A 12,831-nucleotide genomic window follows, 5' to 3' on the forward strand; every position below is an offset into this window, starting at 1 on the left:
TTGCCTCAAGTGGTCGAGGGAATGGGTCTGGGAATTTTCCTGCAATGTGGGAAGATGCAAAGCACGAGCTGTATCCAGGCTGTACAAAATATTCCAAAATGTCGTTTATTGTACGGTTGCTACACATTAAGTCATTGTGTGGGATGTCGACCAAAGCAATAAACATGGTATTAGAGTTATTTAATGAAGTGCTTCCTGAAGGGTCCGCATTGCCGAAGAACTATTATGAAGTGAAACAGTTGAGAAAGGGATTAGGGTTTGAGTATAAGTCCATACATGCATGCAAGAATGATTGTGTTTTATTTTGGAAGGAGAACGAGGAGAAACAAGAATATCCTGTATGCGGAGAGTCGAGGTGGAAGGATAAGAAAAGCCTGCCAGTTAAAGTCTTGCGATATTTTCCATTGAGACCTAGGTTGCAAAGATTATATATGTGCAAGAAAACAGCTCACGATATGAAGTGGCACAAGGAGAAAAGAGTTAATAATGACGGATTTATGAGGCACCCAGATGACTCACTTGCGTGGCAATGTTTCGATAATCAGTATCCAGAGTTTGGGATAGAAGCTCAGAACATGCGTCTGAGACTCACAACATATGGATTCAATCCTTTTGAGAATATGAGTACAAGTTATAGCACTTGGCCTGTAGTGTTGATTCCGTACAACCTTCCACCATGGAGGTGCATGAAGGCGCCCAACTTTTTGTTAACTTTACTTATCCCCGGCCCGAGATCACCTGGGAATGACATTGATGTATATATGCAGCCGTTGATTGAAGAGCTAAAAGAGTTATGGGAAACAGGTGTCAGAACTTATGATGCATTGACGTCGACAACTTTTCAGATGCATGCTGCGGTAATGTGGACGATAAATGACTTTCCTACATATGGGAATCTTTCCGGCTGGAGTACTAAAGGGAAGTTAGCGTGTCCGACGTGTAATAAAGAAACTACTAGTGAGTGGTTAAAATATTCTCAAAAGTTGTGTTTCATGGGTCATCGACGTTATCTACCAAATAATCATGCATGGAGAATAGAATTCGCTAAGTTTGATGGGCGAGTAGAGGATAGAATTGTACCAAATGAGTTCTCTGGGGAAGAGATACTGGAACAATTGATACATGTGGCAACGAACAATTTTGGCAAAGGTCGGGGAAAGAACAAGAGAAAACGAGGTGCAGCAGAATTGAATTGGACAAAGCGTAGTATTTTTTTTGACTTGCCGTATTGGTCATCCTGCATGTTGCAACATAGTTTGGATGTAATGCACATAGAGAAGAATATTTGTGATAATATATTGGGTACATTGATGAGTATTAGTAAAAAAACGAAAGATACGATTAAGACGAGGAAAGATCTTCAGAGAATGGGAATGAAACATAATCTACATTTACGGGTAGAAGGTGATAGGGTGGTCATGCCGCATGCATGTTTTACGATGACAAGGGAGGAGAGGATGGACTTCTGCAAGTGGTTGCAAGGTGTGAAGCTGCCAGATGGTTATGCTTCAAATATCAGTAGATGCATAAGCCCTGATGACTGGAAAATTGGTGGATTGAAAAGTCATGATTGTCACGTATTTTTGCAGAAGTTATTACCGGTGGGAATTCGTGGGAAGCTAACATCTGCCGTACGTGTTGCCATAACCGAATTATGTATGTTTTTTAAGGATTTGTGTGCTCGGGTAGTAAAGCGAGATTTGCTGCAGAAACTGGAAGAAGACATTTATTAGATTATGTAAATTCGAGCAGATCTTTCCACCATCATTTTTTGATGTCATGGTCCATTTAGCAATACATTTACCCCGGGAGATAATGTTGGGTGGACCGGTACAATTTCCTTGGATGTATCCAGTTGAAAGATATTTGGGTCAACTGAAACGCACTGTTGGGAATAAAGCCAGAGCTGAGGGTTCAATAGCAGAGGCCTATATACATGATGAATGGTTAACATTTTGCTCTTTTATATCTTCGTGGTGTTGAGACATGATTTAATCGTCAAGAGCGAAATGCTGATCTTACTGCTCCGCCTCCTCGTGAGCTATCAGTGTTTTCTCAGAATGTACGACCCTTGGGTGCACAAACGGGTTACGATTTACTTGATACAAAGTTGGGTAAAGTTCGGTGGTACGTGCTAAATAATTGTCGGGAGATTGAAGACTATCTCAGGTATGTCGTTGTAAAAGGTTTAAATATTTCTAGATTCAATGAGGTTAAATATAACTTTTGTGATATAAAATAATATGATTTTGCATATATATATATATATATACAATGAGCACATGGACAAACTTAAGACCGAAGGCGTAGAGAATATAGGGGCAAGACACGAGGAAGAATTTTCTGGATGGTTTGAACAATGTGTATGAACTAAACCCTACTTGATATGTTAGATTATAAAAGTTTTAACTCTAAGTAATATTTAATTAATAACATTATTTGAATTGTTAGATTTTGGAACAACGTGCTCGTGATCCCGAATCTGTCTCTTTTGAATTGTATGCATTGGCCCGTGGTCCTTCAAATAGAGCACTTCGATACACTGCATGCATGGTTTGAGTTTATAGATTCCATACTCCGGACCGTGAAAGTAATAGAAAGACTCAAAACTGTGCTGTGTTGGTCGAGGGTAGTCATGGAACAGATGATATTAATTATTATGGTGTTATTCGTGATATTATCGGATTGAAATATCTTGGTAGGTCTATAATATATGTCTTTAAATGTGATTGGTGGGATCTAGGCGGTGGTCGAGTTTCGATATATAGGAATAATCATTTTACGAGTGTAAATATTGCATATAAATGGTACGAAGATGATCCATTTGTATTGGCTTGTCAAGCTACTCAAATCTATTACTTGATTGATCCAATGAAAAATGCTGATGAAGATAGTGGAGAGATAACTTGGCGAGTCGTACAAAAAATTGTGCCTCGGAATATATATGAAGTAGGAATGAATGCAGATTACGATACTAGTGGAGATGAAGATGACACTCCGAATGTAGAGGCCTACCAGGAAGATGGAGGGGGTGTTAACTTATTTGTTGACCTTGGTGCACTCGAGTTGCTCCCCTTATGTAGAGATGACATCTCACTCATCCATCTCGATCTGTCTGTATTAAATGATCATTCAATTCAACAAAGTGAGAAAGAAGTAGAAGAGTCAGAAGAAGAAGATGAAGAAGAATCCGGAGGGGAAGTGGATAAGGAGGACGAAGAAGAGGTTGATGATGATGATGAAGATGTTATAGAGAGAGATTCTGAAACAAGCACGGGAAATACATCCGAAGATGAAGATTAAAAGTACTAAAAACTTTATTCATATATGAGTATAGATTTTTATAATAATAATTAATTTCATCTAATTAAATTTTTTTTGGTATATATAATTAATTTCAAGTATGCCGCCAAAAAGACAAAGAAGAAATGTGCCTCCTCCACCAAGTCCAAGTCCCGAACCCGTTCAGAAATCCCCACCTGAAGAGTCCGTTCCTGAAGATGAAGTTAACACTACAGAGAACGATGCCCAGTCGACACCTACTAGTAAGGAAATGTCGTTATTAAATATTTATATATTTAATATTTTTGTCTCAATAACTATATTAGTATAAAAATTATACACATTATCTATATTAGTTGATGCTTTCACTCGTCGCGGTCGTGGCTATACACGCGGCATCTCACTTGAGAAAAATCGAAGGCATGGCAAACTGAAAGTCACAATTCCTGATAATTCCACTGGAGGAGTAGATGATAGTGTAGCAGCACTTTCCTCCTATATTGGTACAGTAGTTCGAGCTTATGCTTCATTTTATGTGCGCTCCTGGCGAGATGTGCCGAATGAGATTAAGGAACACATTCGGAGTCGTGTGCTGGTGAGTTTACTTTGACAGTTTATTTCTTTCACCTACATTAGTATATCATATTTTTTACCTAATTAATTTATAATTAGGATGAATTTGACCTCGACTTTGGTCGTAGCGAGGATTTGAGAACTGTGAATGAGTTAATGGCTACACTATTCCGACGTCACAAGGGACAATGTCACGACCACTTCAAGAAGTTTGAGTCGTTTGAAGAGGCTGCACAGTCACCCTTCCAGCAGATGAAGTTAGACGACTGGATAAAGTGTTGTGATCTTTTTGCATCTCCAGAATATCAGGTATTCTAGATTTATTTCCATTAATTATTGACATTAATATTTTTTGTTTATCTTATATGTATATAGATATTACAATTAACATTCTTAATATGCATTTGTAGCACTTAAGTTCTACAAATGTACATAATAGATCCGCTCTGACTATTCACCATCGTGCTGGTTCAAGATCATTCCATCGTCTTGTTGAAAAAATGGTAATTAATAAACTATATAATTCATTTATTTTCCTGTTATTCTTTTATATAAGTACTAACACAACAATTAATAAATTTTCTAATGTCGTTTTGTTAGAAATGTGATGATCTTGAAAACTTTTCCCTTGTACATGTTTATGCTGCTACTCACACTAATGAGCATAGTGAGTGGATGGATCCTGCCGCTGCAATTAATTATGTAAGCGGTGTTCATTATTGTTAAATAAATTATGCAACATATGGTTAAATTCTTTTTTATTTATATTTCTTTTAATACATTATTAATTTGTGTGTTTTGATCTTTCAAACTGCAGGGAAAAATGATGGAGTTGCTATCAGTTTCTGGGGAATCCTCTACTAGTGACATAGACAGTTTCACACAAGTGCTCGGGCCCAACTCTAGTATGGCAAGAGGTTTGGGACGATCTTTCAAGCATTCCGGTTCATCCTCCTCAACCTCATCGACTTCACAAATTAATAATCTTAGCAAAGAGTTAGAAGCTGCACGGCGCGAGAATGAGTATATGAGATCCAGACAGCAAGAGTTGGAGTCCCTTTTAGAGCGACAGTCTCATTTAGAGACACGTTTGCAGGATCAACAAAGAGACCAAGAGGAAAGAATACGTAGTGAGGTCCAAGAGCAAGTGCAGCGGGAGATGATGCTGCAAATGGAGCGTGTTATGTCATTGCAATAGAATCGTGGTGGACGAGGAAAGAAAAAAAAAAGAATTTTATTACTGTATTAAATTTTTAATATCTACTTGGAAAACAATTACAAACATTGTTAGTTATGAAATATGTTATGTAATATGATACAACTAGTATGTTTATTAATGGGATAAGTTTAGTATTTCTGATATGTACGTTCGAATGTAAATAAAAACCTGCAAACAGTATTTCACATTTGAACACACGTTCGAACGTTATCACACATCACGTTCGAACGTTTATAGTGACGATTGAAACTTACGTTTGAATGTTTAAACTTTTAACGTTCCAAACCTCTGAACGTACTTATTGCGTTCGAATTCAAGTTTCTTAACATTGGAAAGAACATCCAAACATTACGATGAGAATGTTCGGACATTGTTTCCTTTACGTTGGAATCTGAATTCGAACGTAACGTTTGAACATATAAACGTTCGAATATAAATATAGTACGTTCGAACGGTAATCAACAAACATTACCTGCTCTCATTCGGATGTCAATTTGTCCGCTTTACGTTCAAACGTTATTTTTTTTTGTTTGAACGTTATATTCTGTGACAGATTCTAACCGTCACAGAAAAGCAAACGATCGAACGTTATATAAAACGGCACATCACAAACCGTCACTAAAAATATTTTTAGTGATGCTTATACAGTAAAATGTCACCATATGTATTCTGTGACGCACATTTCGTGATGATGGGGGTGACATAACCGTCACCTAATGTATTTTGTGACGTTTTTCCCATTTTTTGTGACAGTTTCGTTTGTCACTAAATCTGATTTTTGTTGTAGTGTGGAAAACTTTTGCATGCTAAATTCTCCATCCACATAAGGCTTTAACTTATGTCCATTAACTTTGAATGTCCCATTTGTCTCATGATGAACTTCAACCTCTCCATATGGAAAAACACGAGTCATAACAAATGGTCCTGACCACCTAGATCGTAACTTTCCTGAAAAAAGTTGAAGTTTTGAATTGAATAGTAAAACTTTCTGCCCCACTCAAACTCCCTTCTCAAAATATGCTTATCATGCGATCTTTTAGTTTTATTCCTGTAAATCCATGCATTCTCATAAGCATCATTGCAAAACTCATCCATCTCATTAATTTGCAACATCTTCTTATCACCTGCAACCTTTATACCAAAATTAAGTGTCTTCATTGCCCAATAAATTCTATGTTCTAGCTCCACGAGTAAATGGCATGCTTTCCCATAAACTAACTGATAAGGTGACATTCCAATCGATGTTTTAAATGTTGTCCTATAAGCCCATAATGCATCATCTAATCTTCGAGCCCAATCCTTTCATGAGATACTAACAGTCTTCGCAAGTATGCACTTCAAATCCCTATTGGACACCTCAACTTAGTCACTTGTTTGAGCATGATATGGTAGTGTTACCTCATGATGAGTAACTCCATACTTAGTAAGTAAAGCTTCAAATTGAGGTTGCAAAAATGCTTTCTACTATCACTAATTATCGCCCTTGGAGTGCCAAATTGGGAAAAGATATTTTTTCGAAGAAAATTCACCACAATCCTAGCATCATTGGTCGGCAAGGCAGCATCGTCCACCTACTTGGAGATGTAATCCATAACCACCAAAACAATTTTGTTAGAATATGAGGATGGAAAAGGACCTATGAAATCTATCATCCAAACATCAAATAATTCAATCACTAAAATATTATTCAAAGGCATCTCATGTTTCCTAGGAATATTCACAACTTGTTGGTAATGATCACATAAATGAACAAAGTTAAAAGAATCCTTAAAAATGGAAGGCCAATAAAATCCAAATTGCAAAACTTTTGCCATTGTTTTTGCTCCACCAAAATAGCCACCTACTTCGAATGAGTGGCAATATCGAAGTATGCTCTCCATATCTTCATCAAGTACACATCTCCTAATTATTTGATATGCACAATGCCAGAATAGAAAATTTTCCTCCCAAAAGTAAAACTTCAAGTCGGAGAAAAACTTCTTCTTTTGTTGATATGTCATCCTGGAAGGTAGAATTCGCGACACAAAGTAGTTAACTATGTCAGCCTACCATGGAACAACCTGTATAGCCATCAAATGCTCATCTGGAAATGCTTCATGAATTGGCAATTGTTGCTTATCATCCACACCCTTAGGCTCAATCTAGGACAAGCGATCTGCCACCAAATTTTCAGTACCCTTCTTGTCCTTGATCTCAAGATCGAATTCTTGTAGAAACAAAATCCATCTAAGAAATCATGGTTTTATATCCTTCTTCGCAAGCAAGTACTTAAGAGTGGAGTGATTGGTATAGACAACCACCTTTGAATCTATCAAGCAAGAACGAAATTTGTCAAAACCAAAAATAACTTCTAATAATTCCTTTTCAGTAGTTGTATAATTAAGTTGAGCTTCCATTAAAGTTATACTTGCATAATAAATATTATGAAATTTTTTTATCTTTTCTTTGCCCTAGAACAGCCCTTATAGCAAATTCACTAACATCATACATCAATTCAAATGGTAAATTTCAATCCGGTGAAACAATTATAGGTGCTAAAATTAATTTCTTTTTTAGTGTTTGAAAAGCATGCAAGCATTCGTGAGAAAAATTAAACAGAGTATCTTAAATCAAAAGATTGCAGAGAGGTTTAGTAATTTGAGAGAAATCCTTAATGAACCATCGATAAAACTTACCATGACCCTAGAAAGTTCTCATGGGCTTCACATTTACTGGTGGTGACAGTTTGTCAATAACGTCTATTTTAGCTTGATCGGCTTCAATTCTTTTGAAGGAAATTTGATGGCCAAGCACTATGCCTTCCTCGACCATAAAGTGGCATTTTTTCTAGTTTAAAACTAAATTAGTCTCCTCACATCACTGCAAAACCAAAGACTAGTTACATAAACAATTATCAAAAGAATAATTGAAAACCAAAAAGTCATTCATGAATACTTCTATAAATTTTCTTACCATGTCAGAGAAAATGGACATCATACATCTTTGGATCGTGGTTGGAGCAATGCAAAGACCAAAAGGCATTCTTCTATATGAAAAAATTCCGTAAGGACAAGTGAAAGTAGTCTTCTCTTGATCTTCAGGAGCAATTACGATTTGATTGTATTCAGAATACCCATCTAGAAAATAATAGTAAGCATGACCAGTGAGTCCTTTTAACATTTAGTTGGTAAAAGGCAATGAGTTGGATCATTAAGTCTTCGATAATCTATGCATAGTCACCATCTCGTGACTGTCCTTATTGGTATAAATACATTGTTGTCATTCTTTACCATGGTCATTCCTCCATTCTTTGGGACTACTTGAACTAGACTCACCCATGCACTATCCGAGATTGGATAGATGATTACAGCATCTAAGAGTTTCAATACTTCTTTATGCACCACTTCTTGTGTAACAGCCCACTAGAAACTCAATAGTAAAATTTCTATATACTTTAGGAACCTCGTGAAAACCCTGTAAGTTTTCACGAATTGACCCATCGTACAAGTTTTTGTTTGTCAACATAATCAGTGTTATCACTCAATATACTACCAAAAATGCGATTTTTATTATTAGAGGTAGTTAAAAGTGTTAGAATACGTTATGGTCTATGCCACTAGACTCAGTTGATTATTTAGGATTTTATGGCGCAATAACTCATTTTCATAATTTCAGACGAAACGCCTGTTTGAAACTGCAAAATTATTTTTAGGGGTATTTCGGGGTTGAGTTTTGGTAAATGATTTTCACTGTAAATTAATATGAATATTTAAAATTTTTCAGTACTAAGTTTATTATACATTTTTTTGGAGTGAATATTAATCTCAATAAGCATACTAAGTGCAGTGTTTTCAAAATCATAGTGTGGAATGTCCAAATTAGGTTAGAGAAATTTTATTTGGACACTTTGTAAGATCTTAGCCACACATATTGAATAGTATTAGATACTTGGCACAAAGAGGAACCATTAGATGGATTGGTGAAGAAAATCAAGGTTTGAGATCTTGCCACCTAAGCAAAACTTTTTTTCATCTGATCAACCAAATTGAGCCAGATCAAAGAGGCTTTCAACCTTAGTGAAACCCTAAATGGTTGGAATCTAATTGAAATCCTAAAAATTTGGTTGAAACCAAAACCCTAAACGGTTTTCCCAAACCCTAAAGTTGTCCTTCAAATCATTTTTGATCCAATTTTTAGCATTGTGTTTAATCACTTGATTAAATCACTTTCACATGCTATTAATTTCTCAAATTCTTGTTATGACATCATTATCCAATCTTTTAAATCTTGAAAATTTGATTGGTTCAAGAAAAATTGAATTTGAACTTGATAGCATCTCAAAACCTAACCAAAACCCCTTTAAATCCTAAATTAAAGTCCACTTGGTTGAGGCCCACCAAGGCCCACGAATTTAGCGACCTTGGCAAAGTTTCTTGAAACAGTTTCCTCCCCCACATGGCAGACCATCCACTACCCTTTGCTGCACCCAATAGTGCCTTGATGTGAAGGAGAATCCACTTCATCAACTTCCATACCTCACAACTTCACAGGCAGTCCTTTGTCCCTCACTATTCCCCACTGTATGTCACATAACCAACTCCAGTCAAGGGTCATTCAAGCCCATATCTTCCCCCTACAAAAGTTTAAAGTCGTGCAAGACACATTTCTATCACTTTCATCACTTCTTCACCCCATTCTTAGAGAGAAACCCAAAAGAGCTCTCTCAGACAAATTTCTGGGTCTTTTGCGTGGCGCTTTTCAACCCTTTATAAGTATTTTCAAACGATGATTCCTTTATAAAAAATTTTCATCTTTGAGATTAGTTTCCTTAGATATATTATTCATCTCATTACATAGTCATTTGACTGTTCAAAAGTATTTTTAACCATGGAAAGGTCATTCTGGGCGTAAAACTGGAGAATATGTTATGTTTTGAAGTTTTTGACCAAGCTAATGACATATCTTAGTCCAAACATTTTATGGAGTGTTGTTAGAATATGTTTATAAGTTTACATAGATGTTTTGTTGCATGAATAAAGTTTTTGATAATAGATTTTCTTAGATCTAGAAACTTGAAAATTGGAAGTGGAAAAATAGTTTTTGTTTGGAGAAAGTTTGAATATGTCATGCTTTGATCTTACTCTAAAGGCTTTGATATTTTTATATGATGATACCAAGTCTCTTATTTTCATGATAGGATGTTAGTTTGAATATATTTAGTATTATTTTTGAAGATATGAGTTTTCAATGCAAGAGGATTTCGGTTAGGTCTAAGATTTGATGTCTTTGGGTTAGATCCATGTTTTATTGATTTTTAGCCATGTGATTTTAATTTTGATGGTTGGATATTATTTAGAACACATTGTTAAATCATGTGATATTTTAGTTTAAAGATCTCATCTTTTTAAGCCATGGATTAAGAGATTGATCAAGGCTATTTAAGAAAAAAGTTTCTGTTTTTGGACTAAGTATAAAACCAAAAACTCCAATTGTTATTTTATGATTTTGGTGACTTTAGTTTGATGATTTAAAGTATGGTTGATCTTAGGATGATGTTATGAATATGTTAGAAGTAATATTTTAGAATACCATATATGCACTCTTACATTTTAGAATACCATATATGCCCTCTTACATTTTAGTGATTAAATTTCTAAATTTTAGAATACCCTCTTACATTTCCCCATGTTTCGCAGTTTATTATCGTAAAACGAGACGATCGAGGTAAGTTAGCTCTTAACTTACTATTAGTTTACTATGTATGTGTGATGGGTAAGAGAACTACAGTTTATATATGTATGTTACCAAATATGCCATGCCATGCCATGTCATTACATGTTTATTTGTTATGCATGATTTATTCTATCACGAATATTTATCTGTTACATAATCTATTATGTCACATATTGCTATATATTATAAGTATGCCTTATTAAGTATGCCATATATTATATGTATGTCATATCATGTAGTATTCATTGTTGCAAGTATGACATGTTAAGTATGATATATGTTACATGTTAGGTCATGTTACGAAATGTTTCTATCTTAAGTAAATCATGTCTTTCGAGTTACGTTCAAATAAGTTATGTCTAGGATACTTGTGATGTAATCATTATGATTGTCCGAGCATCTCCATTTGTAATTCACACGATGTACTTTTGGCGAAATCATTTTGATTATCAGAATGTAGTTCAAGTTCAGTTATACAGATACTCCTGGCATAATCATTTTGATTGTTAGGATATGTTATTTAAAATACTCGTGATGTAATCATTCTAATTGTCAGAGTATTACATAGTACTCCCGATGTAATCATTCTGATTGCTAGGATACGTGATTTAAAATACTCATGATGGAATCATTCTGATTGTCTGAGTATCTCTAATGGAATATGTTGGGCGGAATCATTCTTATTGTTCACTATTCCTGACGAAACTACTGGCGGAATCATTTTGATTGTCAGAATTCAAGTCCAAGTTCAGGTTGAGAAGTTGAGTTTAAGCAGTTAAACAAGCAAGATTTCAAGTTTATGTTAAGTCAAGTTTCACATCAAGTGCATGTTAAGTCAAGTTTCATATCAAGTTCATGTTATGTTATGTTATGTTCATGTTCACGTTAAGTTTCAAGTTCATGTTCATATCATGTTATGTTCACATTTATGTTATATTTAAGTTCACGTTCACGTTATGTTATGCTCATATTCACGTTAAGTTTCAAGTTCATGTTCGTATCCTGCTATGTTCACGTTATGTTTCAAGTTCACATTCATGTCATGTTATATTCACGTACATGTTATGTTCAAGTTCACGATCATGTTATGTTATGTTCATGTTTACTTTATGTCTCAAGTTCACATTTATGTCATGTTATGCCCAGGTTTATGTTAAGTTCAAGTTCATGTTTATGTTATATATGTTCACGTTAATGCAATGATTCAAGTCTATGTTATATTTGAAGTTCACGTTCATGTTATGTTGATAGTCCATGTTATGTTTTAAGTTCAAGTTCATGTCATGTCAAGTCAAGTTCAATTTACGTTTCAATTCAGGTTATGTCAATTATGCCATGCTATATGTCAAGTTATGCTATGCTTACTTGCATTCATGCTTTTACTACAATGCATGCATCATTAACCAGTGTGGGAGTTTCTTGTTAACTTACTGAGATTTGTAATCAAATCTTATCGTAGTAGTCCCAACTAATATTCCCCCCGAATGGTAGGCAATGTGTCAAGATCAGAGGAAGGAGCAGACATTGGTAGACTGGAGGAGGTTGACTAGACGTCGTAGACATGACACGGAGTTTACATCTTCCATAGTTTTTGGACAGTAGTCTGGCCTCGTTAGTTGAGTTACATGACTTACTAGACAAATTTCCTCAGTAGTGTATTTTGGTAATGTAAATGTAGAGTCTAGTCTCTCATGTTTTGAAATTACATTCTTCTGAGACTCGTATTGAAATCATGAAAGTTTATTCTGTTAAGTATGCTTGGATTACGATTTAACTATTTGGGATATTATAAGTTTGATGGATAGTATTGCTCAAAAAAAAATTATCCACTATGAATATTGCATAATGCTAGATGCATGATAGGAATATTGCATCTTATATGTTATGAACGGGGGCAGGTAATGTTGTGTTGCATGTCCCGACGCCTCAGATGTCCGTTCGATTCCAAGCGGAATTTTGGGGCATCAAATCTTGCATTGAAGGATTCAATCTCCATTGTGGTTGAACTATCGGCTTGAAACTATCCTCCATTAAAATCTTATGCA

Source organism: Carya illinoinensis, chromosome 11 (assembly GCF_018687715.1).
Source record: "Carya illinoinensis cultivar Pawnee chromosome 11, C.illinoinensisPawnee_v1, whole genome shotgun sequence".
Classification (NCBI taxonomy): Eukaryota; Viridiplantae; Streptophyta; class Magnoliopsida; order Fagales; family Juglandaceae; genus Carya; species Carya illinoinensis.